At 39.7% G+C, this 18,058-nt stretch overlaps 2 non-coding genes across 2 annotated transcripts; both read left to right on the top strand.

Moving 5' to 3' along the window:
• Positions 1 to 1,120: 1,120 nt before the first annotated feature.
• On the top strand, positions 1,121 to 1,228 carry LOC148578246 (small nucleolar RNA R71). Its single transcript, XR_015903551.1, has one exon. It is a non-coding gene; the product is annotated as a small nucleolar RNA R71 (small nucleolar RNA).
• Positions 1,229 to 17,147: 15,919 nt separating this feature from the next.
• On the top strand, positions 17,148 to 17,255 carry LOC148578247 (small nucleolar RNA R71). Its single transcript, XR_015904194.1, has one exon. It is a non-coding gene; the product is annotated as a small nucleolar RNA R71 (small nucleolar RNA).
• The last annotated feature ends 803 nt before the right edge of the window (positions 17,256 to 18,058 follow it).

Here is an 18,058-nt window from a genome sequence, read left to right on the forward strand (position 1 = left end):
TGTCCTTTGGTGCTCCATTCCTTGGCTGTGCTTCTTCTTCTTTAACCATGTCATGTACTTCCTCTTCCTCTTCAGCATCTTCCACTTTAACTATGTCTTTAACTGGGGCGTGTTCTTATGGGCTTGGCTCCTCCTGATTCCTCTCTTGCAGTGTGGTTCCGAACCTCAAAGTTATGGCATTGATGCCACCCTTGGGGTTGGGTAAGGGTTGAGAAGAAATTCCATTAGAGCTTGAAGGCTGATTATTAGAACTATTCATTGATCCAATCTGTGAGGCAAGAGCTTGTACAGCAGAGGTTAGACCGTTCAAGGTGAAGCTAAGTGTGTTCTCCATGGTCTTTTGCCTTTGCTCAATAAACTGAAGCATTTCGTCATGAGAAGAAGGAGAAGGGTAAGTGATCTGAGGGGCCTGCTGTTGGTTATTCTGAGGGGCCTGTGACTGCCTTAAGTAAGGTATTCTGTAGGGCTGGTTTTGGTTCTACTGTCTATTGTTATTATTCCACCTCTGATTTCCATTATTGTCTCTGCCTCCTCTGTTGTAGTTGTCCCTTCAACCTTGGTTAGAATTATCCCTCCATCCCTGGTTGGAATGGTCTCTCCATCCCTGGTTGGAGTTGTCTTGCCAACCTTGGTTGTAGTTGTCACCTTGGTTGTAATTGCCACCTTGCTGATTGTACCCTTGATTTGGGCGGTCATAGAAATTATGAGTGGCTGCTACGGTGTTGTCCTCTTGTTGGAGCTGCGGACACTCATCAGTGTAATGACTATAATCAGCACATATTCCACATACTCTCTGAGGGACTAACTATTGACTTTGTTGTGGTGGAAGAGGCTGAGGTTGTTGTTGATTTAGCTGTATTTGCTTCAGTGGGTTGGTCATCTCACATATACTCTGTGTAAGAGCAGAAGTCTCAATGCTAGAGGAAACTTCTGCAACAGCCTTTGAGTGGCTGTTCCTGTGCCTGTGATTCCGAGTGGACTCAGCTAGGTCGCTGATCAGTTGCCACGCTTCATCTGCGGTCTTGTACTTTTTCAGAGAACCATTACTAGCACCATCTAATGTAGTATTATCCCGAGGCTTCATGCCTTGAGTGAAGTAGCTGATCAACACTAACTTGTCAATCATGTGATGGGGGCATGCGTCCAGAAGATTCTTGAAGCGCTCCCAGTACTCATAAAGAGTCTCTGATTCGCCTTGAATAATGCAAGAGATCTCTTTCCTTAGTCTATCTGTAACTTCAGCTGGAAAGTATTTTTCTAGGAATTCTCTCCTGAGCATATCCCAGTTAGTAACTGTTGCTTCAGGTTGAGTGTAGTACCACTCCCTCGCCTTTCCCTCAAGAGAAAACGGGAAGGCGGTTAGCAGAATAGAAGTTTCATCTGCACCATGATGCCTAACAATAGAACAGGCTGTCTGAAAATCCCTGAGGTGCTTGATAGGCTCCTGAGCAGGTAAGCCATGAAACTTGGGCATCAAGTTTATTAGTGCGGTCTTCAGTTCGAAATCTGCAGCCAGATTTGGATGACGCACTTGATACGGTTGTAGAGTAAAGTCTGGGGCTCCAGCCTCCTGGAGAGTGATCCTCCTAGGTGCTACCATACTATCTGCACGTGAATCAACTGAATCAGTAGTAAAGGATCTTGTTTCTCCCTCATATGGCGGTTCAGATTCGCCCTCAGATGAGACTGGTGAATCGATAACAATCACTTCACCACCCTCAGAGGCTAACCGACGCCGAGCTCACCTAATACGTGAAAGAGTTCTTTCAATTTCAGGATAAAATGCAGCTAAACTTGGATCAGGCAGTGAACGCGTCATTCAATGAGAGAAACATATAGCTCATGATAATAAAATAAATTAAACTAGGCAAATAAATAAAATTAGAAATATTTACACCAATTAATAATTTAGCACTCTATTGCAACTCTCCGGCAACGACGCCAAAAATTGATGTAGGGCGGAAATCAGCCAATTAAGAAATCAATATGGAAATACGTTGCGAGTATAGTTCTTAACCAGCTAAAATCCGCTCATCAATTTAGAAAGGTTGTCACAAAATTAGAAAAAAAAAATACTGGGAGTATGAATCCCAGGTCGTCTCCCAACGAGGTGACAAAAGGGTGCTATCTTATTAATCAGGAGTTTTCCGAGAGATTTTGAGTTTGGGCAATGGGCAAATAAATGATTGTAAATTAAAGCAATGAAAATTAAAAGAGATTTATATATTCAGAAATAAAAAAGCCTTGATTGGTTGTATGATTAATTGGAAGTTCTATCCTTGTTGGAATTCTCTCAAGTGTAGTGTAAAGAGGTTGTTATTTTCACTTATTTAACCCTTACTAAATAAAGGAAAGTCAAGTGATTGAGTTAACTCTTATTCGCAAATCCTAGTCCTCTACCTTGGGAAGGTCTAGCGTTAGTAAATAGAGAATTAGCCAACAACTTCCAATTTAACTAATCACTTGAGCATTCCAACTCAAGTGTCTCCTCTTAATCAACCCCCGTGTCAAGTTGGGAGTCTACTCCATTGACATGAAAATTAATTGCACAGAATTAAAAAGGGAATAAAAGGAAGACATGATAGACAATAACTGCAAATCAATTAAAAGTAAAAGTAATCCTTTGCATAAATAAATTCTAAAAACAATCCAATTGTAACTCTAAAAAAGAATTAAGAATATGGAATAGTAAAGGAATAAGAAAACAAACTAGAATAATAACTTCAACGGAGGTGATGACTCTTCAATATCCAAAAGCAAAAGCATAAAACTAATAAACTATGAATGTAAAGAAAACCTAGAGGAAAAGTAATTTTTCTCTAGATTCAGATCTAAAAACAAAAACTATGCTAATGAGAATGTGTGTTGAGTGTCTGCATGTTCCCTGGCTCTAGTCTGTGTTTCTGGGCTAGAAACTGGGTCAAAACTGGGCCCAAAATCGCCCCCATCGTTTTCTGTTATTTCTGCAGATCGCGCATGTCACGCGTACGCGTAGGTCACGTGTGCGCGTCGCTGGTCATCTTCGCGAGTCACGCATACGCGTCAGGAATGCACACGCGTCGTCTTGTAGAACTCCAATCCACGCGTACGCGTCAGGCACGCGCACGCGTCGCTGTGAAAATCTCCAGATCACGCGCACGCGTGAGCCATGCGTGCGTGTCGATGCTCGCTGGTTATCTCCTTAGTTTCTTGTGTTCCTTCCATTTTTGCAAGCTTCCTCTCCATTCTCTAAGCCATTCCTGCTCTATAAAGCCTGAAACACTTAACACACGGATCACGGCATCGAATGGTATAAAGGAGAATTAAAATACACAAATTAAAGATTTCTAGGAAGCAAGTTTTCAACCATAGAACAAAACTAGGAAGGAATTGTAAAATCATGCAATTTGTATGAATAAGTGGGCAAAGACTTGATGAAACCACTCAATTGAACACAAGATAAACCATAAAATAGTGGTTTATCAGACATCTATGGCTTTTTCTTTTAATTTTGCACTCTCTGCATTTTTCTGCTCTATGGCTTTTTCATACAAACCTCACTGTTTGCCTTTTTTTATGAGACTCAAGACAGACAAAATTAAACAGAAAAATTACAAAACAAAAAACATTGAAGGAGAAGAACTTCTGTTAGCTTAGTAATGAGCGGATAATTTATACGCTTTTTGGCATTGTTTTTACATAGTTTTTAGTATGATTTAATTAGTTTTTAGTATATTTTTATTATTTTTTAAATAAAAATCACATTTCTGGACTTTACTATGAGTTTGTGTGTTTTTCTATGATTTCAAGTAATTTCTGGCTGAAATTGAGGGACCTGAGCAAAAATCTGATTCAGAGGCTGAAAAAGGACTGTAGATGCTGTTGGATTCTGAACTCCCTGCACTCAAAGTGGATTTTCTAGAGCTAAAAAAACCAAATGGCATGCTCTTAATTTCGTTGGAAAGTAGACATCTAGGGCTTTCCAGCAATATATAATAGTCCATACTTTTCCCGAGTTTAAATGACGCAAACTGGCGTTCAACGCCAGTTCCATGTTACATTCTGGCGTTAAACGCCAGAAACAGGTTATAAGTTGGAGTTAAACGCCCAAAACAGGATACAACCTGGCGTTTAACTCTAAAAACAGCCTAGGCACGTGTAAAGCTCAATTCTCAGCCTAGCACATACCAAGTGGGCCCCAGAAGTTGATTTCTGCACTATCTGTCGTAGTTTACTCATTTTCTGTAAACCTAGGTTACTAGTTTAGTATTTAAACAACTTTTAGAGATTTATTTTGGACCTCATGACATTTTCACGTTTTACATTGTATTTCTGATGGCATGAGTCTCTAAACCCCATGGTTGGGGGCGAGGAGCTCTGCTGTGTGTCGATGAATTAATGCAATTACTACAGTTTTCCATTCAATCACGCTTGTCTTTATTCTAAGATATTCACTCGCACTTCATCCTGATGAATGTGATGATCCGTGACACTCATCACCATTCTCAACCTATGAATGCGTGCCTGATAACCACTTCCGTTCTACTTTAGATTGAGTGTATATCTCTTAGCCTCTTGGTTCATGATCAGAGTCTTTGTAGTATAGGCTAGGACTATTGGCGGCCATTCCTGAGATCCGAAAAGTCTAAACCTTGTCTGTGGTATTCCAAGTAGGATCTGGGAGGGGATGACTGTGACGAGCTTCAAACTCACAAGTGCTGGGCATAGTAACAGACTCAAAAGGATCAATAGATCCTATTCCAACATGAGTGAGAACCGACAGATGATTAGCCGTGCGGTGACAGCGCATTTGGACCATTTTCACTGAGAGGACAGATGGTAGCCATTGACAACGGTGATCCACCAACATACAGCTTGCCATGGAAGGAGCCTTGCGTGCGTGAAGAAGAAGACAGTAGGAAAGCAGAGATTCGGAAGACAGAGCATCTCCAAATCCTCAATCTGTTCTCCATTACTGCATAACAAGTATTATTTAATTTATGCTATTTACTCTTCAGAAACCCAATCATTTTTATTACTAATTTCCTGACTAAGAATTACAAAATAACCATAGCTTGCTTCAAGCCAACAATCTCCATGGGATCGACCCTTACTCACGTAAGGTATTACTTGGACGACCCAGTGCACTTGCTGGTTAGTGGTACGAGTTGTGAAAAGTGTGATTTACAATTCGTGCACCACTTAGGTAGCTATAGGAACTCTGTGCTCACTTTTTTCCTCACTCTTTTTCATATTTGATCTTTAGTTTTTCCTGTTCTGTGTATTTTCTTGTTCTTCTTGTGCGTTTTCAAATTATCAGTATTAAAAAAAAAACACTTTAAATTTATAGCTCAATTGGCTAGAGCGTTGTGCTTATGTTCTTAGTAATTAAGAATCTTCTTTCAAAAATTTTTCAAAATTAATTTTTCTTTGATTAAATCTCGTGTCAAACTTTTAAGTTTGGTGTTCTCTTGTTATTATTTTTTATTTATTTTCGAAAACTTATTTTTAGTTTTCTAAAAGTTTTAAGTTTGGTGTTCTTTTTATGTTCTTGTGAGCCTTCAAGGTGTTCTTGAGGCCTCTTTGTGTTTTGATCTTAAAATTTTTAAGTTTGGTGTTCCTTGGTGTTTTCCCTCCAAAACTTTCGAAAAACAAGGAGCATTAGATCTAAAAATTTTAAGTCTTGTATCATTTTATTGTTTTTCTCTTTCCTCATTAAATTCAAAAATATCTTTTCTCTTTATTTTAAATTGAATTTTTGAAAATTACGTTTAAAAATTCATATTTTTATTTTAAAAATCAAATCTTTTCAAAATTCAAAATCTTTTTCAAAAATCATATCCAAAGTTTTACAAATCTTCTTAATTAAGCAATTATTTTCATTTTCAAATTTATTTTTTTCTTGGTTTTTGAAATTTACATTTTAATTTCAAAATATTTTATTTTATTTTATCTTATTCTTTTTATTTATCTTAATAATTTGGTTTGTCCTACTTAAATAAAATAAAGACAAAAATATATTTTCTTTGCAATTCATATCAATTCCATTTTATCCATCATGGATCTAAGTGGAAAGGAACAGTCCAGAAGGACTCTGGGGTCATATGCTAATCCTTCTACTGCTGCATATGGGAGTAGTATCTGTATACCTCCCATTAAAGCAGGCAGTTTTGAGCTAAATCCTCAGCTCATTGTCATGGTGTAGCAAAACTGCCAGTATTCCGGTCATCCGCAGGAAGAACCTACTGAGTTTCTGGCATAATTCTTGCAAATTGCTGACACAGTACGTGGCAAGGAGGTAGATCAGGATGTATACATGCTGTTACTATTTTCGTTTGCTGTAAAAGATCAAGCTAAAAGGTAGTTAAATAACCAACCCACAGCAAGCATAAGAACATGGAAACAGTTATCAGACAAATTCTTGAATCAATATTTCCCTCCAAAAAGGATGACACAGCTAAGGCTGGACATCCAAGGCTTTAAACAAGAGGATGATGAATCCCTTTATAATGCCTAGGAGAGGTACAAAGGGATGCTAAGAAAATGCCCCTCTGAAATATTTTCAGAGTGGGTGCAATTAGACATATTCTCAAGAGCTTATTGATATAGTTGCTAGAAATCAGCATCTGTACATAAGTAGTGGGTTCTCCATAAAGGAAGAAGCCAAAGTAGTATCTACTGAACCTGGTCCTCCAGAACAAGTTGCTGAACTCAATCAACAATTGTGTTTTCTAACAAAACAGCTAGCAGAATTCAAGGAGATGCTACAAGACACTAAAAATGCTAATAAAAATATGGAAGCACAATTGAATCAGACAAAACAGCAGATATCAAAGCAGATAATAGAAGAATGCTAGGCAGTTCAATTAAGAAGTGGGAAAATATTAAATACCTCACTTTAGAGCAGTAGAAAGCAAAGAAAAGAACAACTGACAGAGGATGAGCAAAATATCATCCAAAATCCCTCTGAGGACAGTAAGAGCCCAGAGAGGAATAACTCTGGCGTTCAAACGCTAGAAAAGGATGCAAAGCTGGCGTTAAACGCCCAACCCATGCACAGTTTTGGTGTTCAAACACCAGAAACAGGCAAGGAGCTGGCGTCAAACGCCCAATGGAAGCTTAGTTCTGGTGTTCAAACGCCAGAAACAGGCAAGAAGTTGGCGTCCAGCGCTAATCCAGCTTCCAACCCTGGCATTCAAACGCCAGTGAGGGATCAGACACATACAAGTGCTGATAGCAACCCCTCTAAGAAGGCTTCTCCAACCACCTCTGTAGGAAATAAACCTGCAGCAACTAAGGTTGAGGAATACAAAGTCAAGATGCCTTATCCTCAAAAACTCTGCCAAGAGGAGCAGGATAAGCAATTTTCTCGCTTTGCAGACTATCTCAGGACTCTTGAAATAAAGATTCCGTTTGCAGAGGTACTCGAGCAAATACCCTCTTATGCCAAGTTCATGAAAGAGATCTTGAGTCATAAGAAGGATTGGAGAGAAACTGAAAGAGTTCTCCTCACTGAAGAATGCAGTGCAGTCATTCTGAAAAGCTTCCCAGAAAAGCTTAAAGATCTCGGGAGCTTTATGATACCATGCATATTAGAGGGTAATTGCACCAAGACAGCTTTATGTGATCTTGGGGCAAGTATCAACCGAATACCTGCATCCACTATCAGAAAGCTTGGTTTAACCGAAGAAGTCAAACCAACCCGGATATGTCTCCAACTTGCTGATGCCTCCATTAAATACCCATCAGGCGTGATTGAAGACATGATTGTCAGGGTTGGGCCATTTGCCTTTCCCACTGACTTTGTAGTGCTGGAAATGGGGGAGCACAAGACTGCTACTCTCATTCTAGGAAGACCTTTCCTAGCAACTGGACAAACTCTCATTGATGTCCAAAAGGGGGAAGTAACCTTGAGAGTCAATGAGGATGAGTTTAAGTTGAATGTTGTCAAAGCCATGCAGCATCCAGACACACCAAAAGACTGCATGAAAGTTGATCTTATTGACTCTCTGGTAGAGGAGATCAACATGGCTGAGAGTCTCGAATCAGAGCTGGAAGACATCTTTAAAGATGTTCAGCCTGATCTGGAGGATTCAGAGGAATTGAAAGAGCCTCTGGAATTTCCTCAGGAAGAGGAGGAACCTCCTAAACCCAAGCTCAAATCACTACCACCATCCCTGAAATATGCATTTCTGGGAGAAGGTAACACTTTTCCGGTGATCATAAGCCCTGCTTTAAATCCATTGGAAGAGGAAGCACTACTTCAAGTGCTAAGGACACACAAGGCAGCTCTTGGGTGGTCCATAAGTGATCTTAAGGCCATCAGCCCAGCAAGATGCATGCACAAGATCCTATTGGAGGATGATGCTAAGCCAGTGGTTCAACCACAGAGGCGGATAAATCCAGTCATGAAGGAGGTGGTGCAGAAAAAGGTCACCAAGTTACTGGAGGCTGGGATTATTTATCCTATTTCTGATAGCCCTTGGGTAATCCCTGTCCAAGTTGTCCTCAAGAAGGGAGGCATGACAGTGGTTCATAATGAAAGAAATGAACTGGTTCCTACAAGGACAGTTATAGGATGGCGTATGTGTATTGATTACAGAAGGCTCAATACAGCCACCAGGAAGGATCACCTTCCTTTACAATTCATAGACCATATGCTAGAAAGACTAGCAGGTCATGAATACTACTTCTTTTTAGATGGTTATTCAGGTTACAACCAAATTATAGTGGATCCTCAGGACCAAGAGAAAACAATATTCACATGTCCTTCTGGAGTGTTTGCCTACAAAAGGATGCCTTTTGGTCTGTGCAATGCACCTACAACCTTTCAGAGGTGCATGCTCTCTATCTTCTCTGATATGGTAGAGAAATTTTTGGAAGTCTTCATGGATGATTTTTCAGTCTTTGGAGACTCATTCAGCTCCTGCCTTAACCATTTAGCACTTGTTCTGAAAAGATGCCAAGAGACCAACCTAGTTTTAAACTGGGAAAAATATCACTTTATGGTGACTGAAGGGATTTTCCTTGGGCATAAAATTTCAAACAAGGGAATAGAGGTGGATCAAGCTAAAGTTGAAGTAATTGAAAAATTATCACCACTTGCCAATATTAAGGCAATCAGAAGCTTTCTGGGGCATGCAGGATTCTATAGGAGGTTTATAAAGGATTTTTCAAAAATTGCAAAACCTCTTAGCAACCTGCTAGCTGCTGACACGCCATTTGTGTTTGACACAGAGTGTCTGCAGGTGTTTAAAACTCTAAAAGCTAAGCTGGTTACAGCACCAGTTATTTCTGCACCAGACTGGACATTACCATTCGAACTAATGTGTGATGCCAGTGACCATGCCATTAGTGCAATATTGGGGCAGAGGCATGACAAGCTTCTGCATGTCATTTATTATGCTAGCCGTGTTTTAAATGATGCCCAGAAAAATTACACAACCACAGAAAAAGAATTGCTTGCAGTGGTTTATGCCATTGACAAGTTTAGATCATACTTAGTAAGATCAAAAGTGATTGTGTACACTGACCATGCTGCTCTTAAATATCTACTTACAAAGAAGGATCAAAACCCAGGCTCATAAGATGGGTGTTGCTTCTGCAAGAGTTTGATATAGAAATAAGAGACAGAAAAGGGACAGAAAACCAAGTAGCTGATCATCTATCCCGGATAGAACCAGTAGAAGGGGCGTCCTTTCCCTCTATTGAGATCTCTGAAACCTTTCCGGATGAGCATTTATTTGCCATTCAGGAAACACCATGGTTTGCAGACATTGTAAACTATAAAGCTGCAAGATTCATACCCAAGGAGTACAGCAGGCAACAAAAGAAAAAATTAATTACTGATGCAAAGTACTATTTGTGGGATGAACCCTATCTCTTTAAGAGATGTGCAGACAGAATAATCTGTAGGTGTGTGCCTAGAGAAGAAGCACAGAAGATCTTATGGCATTGCCATGGGTCACAATATGGAGGCCATTTCGGAAGTGAGCGAACAGCCACCAAGGTCTTCCAATGTGGCTTCTACTGGCCTACCCTCTATAAAGATTCCCGAGAGTTTGTACATAACTGTGATAGTTGCCAGAGAGCTGGTAATCTGCCTCATGGTTACACCATGCCTCAACAAGGAATCTTGGAGATTGAGTTATTTGATGTATGGGGTATTGACTTCATGGGGCCTTTCCCACCATCATACTCAAACACTTATATTCTGGTCGCAGTCGACTATGTATCCAAATGGGTAGAGGCCATTGCCACACCCACTAATGATACTAAGACAGTGCTGAAGTTTCTCCAGAAACATATCTTCAGCAGGTTTGGTGTCCCTAGAGTACTAATCAGTGATGGGGGCACTCACTTCTGCAACAAACAGCTTTACTCTGCTATGGTCCGGTACGGCATTAGCCACAAGGTGGCAACTCCATATCATCCACAGACAAATAGGCAAGCTGAAGTCTCTAATAGAGAACTAAAAAGAATCCTGGAATGGACTGTAAGTACCCGTAGAAAGGATTGGGCGAGAAGCTTGGATGATGCTCTGTGGGCTTACAGAACAGCATTCAAGACTCTTATAGGGACCTCTCCATACCAGCTTGTGTATGGTAAGGCCTGTCATCTACCCGTGGAATTGGAGCATAAGGCTTACTGGGAAACTAGATTCCTAAACTTTGATGCCAAATTAGCTGGAGAAAAAAGATTGCTCCAGCTGAATGAGCTAGAGGAATTCAGACTCACTGCTTTCGAAAATGCCAAGCTTTACAAGGAGAAAGAAAAAAGGTGGCATGACAGAAAGCTGTCATCTAGAGTCTTTGAACCAGGACAAAAGGTTCTGTTGTTTAACTCTAGGCTCAGGCTATTCCCTGGGAAACTGAAATCTGGGTGGATGGGACCATTTGTGATTACAAGTGTGTCACCATATGGCTATGTGGAGCTTCAAGACATTGATTCTAATAAGAAGTTCATTGTTAATGGATAGAGAATCAAGCATTATCTTGAAGGCAATGTTGAGCAAGAGTGCTCAAGGCTGAGGCTAGATTAAAAGCTCAACAAGGTCCAGCTAAAGACAATAAAGAAGCGCTTGCTGGGAGGCAACCCAGCCATTAGCAAAACCTATTTTTATTTAAATAATAATTATATGAGTTTAATATAAATAATCTTCAAGGTAAAGTATCAATTGCATAAGTTCACATGGTTACAGAAGGATTCAGAGTACAAAACAGGAAAAAGGAGCTCACTGGCAAGAAAACGCCAGTAAGAGGTACAATTGGGCGTTAAACGCTCAAAAGAAGCATCTACTGGGCATTTAACGCCAGTAATGATACCTTTCTGGGCGTTAAACGCCAGAATGGGTACCATTCTAGGCGTTTAACGCCATACTTACAGCATCCTGGGCGTTCAGAAAAACGCCCAGTGACGAAAGATTTCTGGCGTTTAACGCCAGCCAGAAGCAACAGCTGGGCGTTAAACACCCAAAAGAGGCTACAGATGGGCGTTAAACGCCCAAAACAAGCAGCAGTTGGGCGTTTAACGCCAGGATTGTGGAGGGGAGGAAGTTTTTGTTCCCAACTTGATATTTTTTTCAAATTTTCATATTTCCATCCATATTTTCTTGCATAAACATGTTCCTATACTTTCTTTTTTTAAACTCTTTTCCAAAAATATTAAAAATATCTCAATCCTAAAATTACATCTTTCTTAATTCTTCTTCAACCTCTTCTCAAATCTTTTTCAAAACAAATCTATCTTTTTCAATTTTTTTTTCAAACTCATCAATATCTTTTTCAAATCTTCACAATATTTTTAAAAACAAATCTATCTTTTTCAAATATCTTTCGTATCTTTTCAATTTTAAATTACATCTATTCCTATCATACTTATCTTTTCCAAATCACATTTTCTATCATATATTTTTCAAAAATTTTCGAAAACCCACCCCCCCTTCCCTTTAAATCCTCGTTCGGCCTCCCTCCTCTCCTCCACAATTCGAACTTGGCTCTCCCTATATCCCTCTCCTTTCCTTTCTTTTGCTTGAGGACAAGCAAACCTCTAAGTTTGGTGTGTTTATCCATGATCACTAAGCCAATACCCACCAAGATCATGGCTCCTAAGGGAAAACAAACCACCTCAAGAGGCAAGAAAGAGAATATTCCAAAACCACTTTGGAATCAAGGGAAGTTCTTAACCAAAGAACATTCAGACCATTACTACAAAATAATGGGTCTAAGGCCAGTGATCCCGGAAGTTAAATTCGATTTGAAAGAAGACGAATATCCGGAGATCCAAGAGCAAATTCGAAATAGGAGCTGGGAAATCCTAGCTAATCCTGAGACAAAGGTGGGAAGAAATATGGTTCAGGAATTCTACTCTAATCTGTGGCAGACAGACAGGCAGAGAATAGCTGGAACCGTATTCTATGACTATCGAACTCTGGTCAGAGGGAAGATTGTTCACACCCACCCTGACAAAATAAGGGAGATCTTCAAGCTGCCTCAACTGCAAGATGACCCGAACTCCTTTAATAGGAGAATGATGAGACCCAATAAGAGCTTGGACAAAATTCTAGAGGACATATGCCTCCTTGGAGCCAAATGGACAACCAACACAAAGGGTGTCCCAAACCAACTCAAGAGAGGAGATCTCAAACCAGTCGCCAGAGGTTGGCTGGACTTCATTGGACGTTCTATACTGCCCACTAGCAACCGCTCTGAAGTCACCATCAAAAGAGCAGTGATGATTCATTGCATTATGTTGGAAAAAGAAGTGGAAGTTCATCAGCTGATTTCTTGTGAGCTTTACACAATTGCAAACAAGAACTCTAAAGATGCCAAATTGGCTTATCCAAGCTTAATCTCTCTGCTATAAAGATGCTGGGGTAAAATGGGAGTAGATGAGTATATCTCAATTGAGCAACCAATCACCAAAAAGTCAATAGAAGGACAAGTGCAGGACGACCCCATCAAAAGGAGAGCACAGGAGTTCCTCCCGGAAATTTCTCAATTTGAATACTGGGGGCGCCTAGAAGCATCTATCACCAAGTTACAAGAAGCTATGGATCAACTGAAGGAAGAACAGCAAAATCAAAATAGCATGCTCTGCAAACTACTTAGGGAACAAGAAGAGCAAGGGCGTGAACTGAAGGAACTAAAGCGCCAGAAGCTATCTCTTGAAGGACCAAGCACCCCACAGACTAAAGAGGCATCCACCTCCCAAAATAAAGGTTGTTGAGTCCTAACTCTGTGATAACCTTTTATCCATTCTAAAAAGTACATGAGTATTAGAGTTAGAGTTATTTGTCTTTATGTCTTTAATTTCCTTTCTTTTATTACTAATTGTCTGCTTTTTATGCCTATTTTATATTATTCCTATTAAAGAATAAATAAAGATTAGAGTCTATGCCTTAAAGTCATGAATGTCCTATGAATCCATCACCTTTCTTAAATGAAAAATGTTTTAATTACAAAAGAACAAGAAGTACATGATTTCGAATTCATCCTTGAAATTAGTTTAAATTATTTTGATGTGGTGACAATACTTTTTGTTCTCTGAATGAATGATTGAATAGTGCATATATCTTTTGAAATTTGTTGTTTATGAATGTTAAAATTTTTGGCTCTTGAAAGAATGATGAAAAGGAGAAATGTTATTGACAATCTGAAAAATCATAAAATTGATTCTTGAAGCAAGAAAAAGCAGTGAATACAAAAGCTTGCGAAAAAAAAAGGAGAGAAAAAAAGAAAAAAGCAAGCAGAAAAAGCCAATAGCCCTTAAAACCAAAAGGAAAGGGTAAAAATGATCCAAGGCTTTGAGCATCAGTGGATAGGAGGGCCTAAAGAAATAAAATTCTGGCCTAAGCGGCTAAACCAAGCTGTCCCTAACCATGTGCTTATGGCGTGAAGGTGTCAAGTGAAAACTTGAGACTGAGCGGTTAAAGTCGAGGTCCAAAGTAAAAATAGAGTGTGCTTAAGAACCCTGGACACCTCTAATTGGGGACTCTAGCAAAGCTGAGTCACAATCTGAAAAAGTTCACCCAATTATGTGTCTGTAGCATTTATGTATCCGGTGGTAATATTGGAAAACAAAGTGCTTAGGGCCACGGCAAAGACTCATAAAGTAGTTGTGTTCAAGAATCAACATACTGAACTAGGAGAATCAATAACACTATCTGAATTCTGAGTTCCTATAGATGCCAATCATTCTGAACTTCAAGGGATAAAGTGAGATGCCAAAACTGTTCAGAGGCAAAAAGCTACTATTCCCGCTCATCTGATTTGAGCTAAATTTCATTGATATTTTAGAATTTATAGTATATTCTCTTCTTTTTATCCTATTTGATTTTCAGTTGCTTGGGGACAAGCAACAATTTAAGTTTGGTGTTGTGATGAGCGGATAATTTATACGCTTTTTGGCATTATTTTTACATAGTTTTTAGTATGATTTAATTAGTTTTTAGTATATTTTTATTAGTTTTTAAATAAAAATCACATTTATAGACTTTACTATGAGTTTGTGTATTTTTCTGTGATTTCAGATAATTTCTGGCTGAAATTGAGGGACCTGAGCAAAAATCTGATTCAGAGGCTGAAAAAGGACTGCAGATGCTGTTGGATTCTGACCTCCCTGCACTCAAAGTGGATTTTCTGGAGCTACAAAAACCCAAATGACGCACTCTCAATTGTGTTCGAAATTAGACATCCAGGGCTTTCCAGCAATATATAATAGTCTATACTTTGTCCAAGTTTAGATGACGCAAACTGGCGTTCAACGCCAGTTCCATGTTACATTCTGGCGTTAAACGCCAGAAACAGGTTACAAGTTGGAGTTAAACGCCCAAAACAGGCTACAACCTGGCGTTTAACTCCATAAAAAGCCTAGGCACGTGTAAAGCTCAAGTCTCAGCCTAGCACACACCAAGTGGGCCCCGAAAGTGGATTTCTGCACTATCTGTCGTAGTTTACTCATTTTCTGTAAACCTAGGTTACTAGTTTAGTATTTAAACAACTTTTAGAGATTTATTTTGGACCTTGGTGCACGAAATTGTGATCTCCAGGCTCGAACAAATCCTGGTAATGGCTCCAAAGCTTGGTGCTCTGATCTTAATTCATGCTTGTCACAACTTCGATACAACTAACCAGCAAGTGCACTGGGTCGTCCAAGTAATACCTTACGTGAGTAAGGGTCGAATCCCACGGAGATTGTTGGTATGAAGCAAGCTATGGTCACCTTGTAAATCTCAGTCAGGCATATATAAAGTGATAATGGTGTTTTCGAATATTATATAATAAAATAGGGATAGAGATACTTATGTAATTCATTGGTAGGAGTTTCAGATAAGCGAATGGAGATGCTTTTCGTTCCTCTGAACCTCTGCTTTCCTGCTATCTTCATCCAATCAGTCTTACTCCTTTCCATGGCTGGCTTTATGTGATACATCACCACTGTCAACGGCTACTTTCGGTCATCTCACGGGAAAATGATCCAATGCCCTGTCACGGCACGGCTAATCGTCTGGAGGCATCACCCTTGCCAATGGCTTCATCTTATCCTCTCAGTGAATAATATGCTCACGCACCCTGTCACGGCACGGCTATTCATCTGTCGGTTCTCGATCATGCTGGAATAGGATTTACTATCCTTTTGCGTCTGTCACTAACGCCCAGCACTCGCGAGTTTGAAGCTCGTCACAGTCATTCAATCATTGAATCCTACTCAGAATACCACAGACAAGGTTTAGACCTTCCGGATTCTCTTGAATGCCGCCATCATTCTAGCTTACGCCACGAAGATTCCGGTTAAGAGATCTAAGAGATACTCATTCTAGCTTATTTCATGTAGAACGGAAGTGTTTGTCAGGCACGCGTTCATAAGGGAGAAGGATGATGAGCGTCACACATAATCATCACCTTCATCACGTTCTTGGGTGCGAATGGATATCTTAGAAGTGAAATAAGAAGAATTGAATAGAAAACAGTAGTACTTTGCATTAATCTTTGAGGAATAGCAGAGCTCCACACCTTAATCTATGGAGTGTAGAAACTCTACCGTATGAAAATACATAAGTGAAGGTCCAGGCATGGCCGAGATGGCCAGCCCCTATGGTCTAAGAACAATGCGTTCAAAGATCGTCAAAAAGACTAGTAAAAGGTCCTATTTATAATAAACTAGTTACTAGGGTTTACATGAGTAAGTAATTGATGCATAAATACACTTCCTGGGCCCACTTGGTGTGTGTTTGGGCTGAGCTTGAGTGTTGCACGTGCAGAGGCCATTTGTGGAGTTGAACGCCAGTTTCTGTGCCAGTTTGGGCGTTCAACTCTGGTTTTGGATCCTTTTCTGGCGCTGGACGCCAGATTTGGGCAGAAGGCTGGTGTTGAACGCCAGTTTACGTCGTCAATTCTTGGCCAAAGTATGGACTATTATATATTGCTGGAAAGCCCTGGATGTCTACTTTCCAACGCAATTGGAAGCGCGCCATTTAGAGTTCTGTAGCTCCAGAAAATTCACTTTTAGTGCAGGGAGGTCAGAATCCAACAGCATCAGCAGTCCTTTTTCAACCTCTGAATCTGATTTCTGCTCAAGTCCCTCAATTTCAGCGAGAAAATACCTGAAATCACAGAAAAAGACACAAACTCATAGTAAAGTCCAGAAATGTGAATTTAACATAAAAACTAATGAAAATATCCCTAAAAGTGACTAGATCCTACTAAAAACATACTGAAAACAATGTCAAAAAGCGTATAAATTATCCGCTCATCAGACCTCATGACATTTTCATATTTTACATTGTAGTTCACCTCTGCTATTGCAGGGTTCTCAGGATCATAAGCTTCTTCTTCAGAAGAAGCCTCTTGAGTACTGTTGGATGCAGCTTGCATTCCATTCAGACTCTGAGAAATCATATTGACTTGCTGAGTCAATATTTTGTTCTGAGCCAATATGGCATTCAGAGTATCAACTTCAAGAACTCCCTTCTTCATAGGCGTCCCATTACTCACAGGATTCCTTTCAGAAGTGTACATGAACTGGTTATTAGCAACCATGTCAATGAGTTCTTGAGCTTCTGCAGGCGTTTTCTTTAGGTGAATGGATCCACCTGCAGAAGTGTCCAGTGACATCTTTGATAGCTCAGATAAACCATCATAGAATATATCCAGGATGGTCCATTCTGAAAGCATGTCAGAAGGACACTTTTTGGTCAACTGTTTGTATCTTTCCCAAGCTTCATAGAGAGATTCACCTTCTTTCTGTCTGAAGGTTTGAACATCAGCTCTAAGCTTGCTCAGCTTTTGAGGAGGAAAGTACTTGGCTAAGAAAGCCGTGCCAGCTTATCCCAAGAGTTCAGGCTGTCTTTAGGTTGAGAATCCAACCATAATCTAGCTCTGTCTCTTACAGCAAAAGGGAAAAGCATGAGCCTGTAGACTTCAGGATCTACTCCATTAGTCTTAACAGTATCACATATCTGCAAGAATTCAGTTAAGAACTGAAAAGGATCTTCAGATGGAAGTCCATGAAACTTGTAGTTCTGCTGCATCAGAGAAACTAATTGAGGTTTCAGCTCAAAGTTGTTTGCTCCAATGGCAGGAATGGAGATGCTTCTTCCATGTAAATTGGAATTAGGTGCAGTAAAGTCACCAAGCATCTTCCTTATATTATTATTATTTTCGGCTGCCATCTCCTTTTCCTGTTCGAAAATTTCTGAAAGGTTATCTCTGGATTGTTGTATTTTAGCTTCTCTTAATTTTCTCTTCAGAGTCCTTTCAGGTTCTGGATCTGCTTCCACAAGAATGCTCTTATCCTTGCTCCTGCTCATATGACAAAGAAGAAGGCACAGAAAAATAATAATAATAATAGAGATCATTTATACCACAGTATAGGGATCCCTTTGTGAGTGGAAGAAAAGAGGGGGAGACAAAGAATGTAATATAATGGAAGAAACACAACTGTGAGGATGGAAGAGAGATGAAATGAGATGTTAGGATATGAATGAATAAATAGAATGAGATGGGGGAGGAATAATTTTCGAAAATTATTTTTGAAAAGGAGTTAGTGATTTTTGAAAATCGTTTTTGAAAAATATTTA

Source organism: Arachis ipaensis, chromosome B1, assembly GCF_059453495.1.
Source record: "Arachis ipaensis isolate K30076 ecotype BB chromosome B1, ASM5945349v1, whole genome shotgun sequence".
In the NCBI taxonomy this organism is placed as follows: Eukaryota; Viridiplantae; Streptophyta; class Magnoliopsida; order Fabales; family Fabaceae; genus Arachis; species Arachis ipaensis.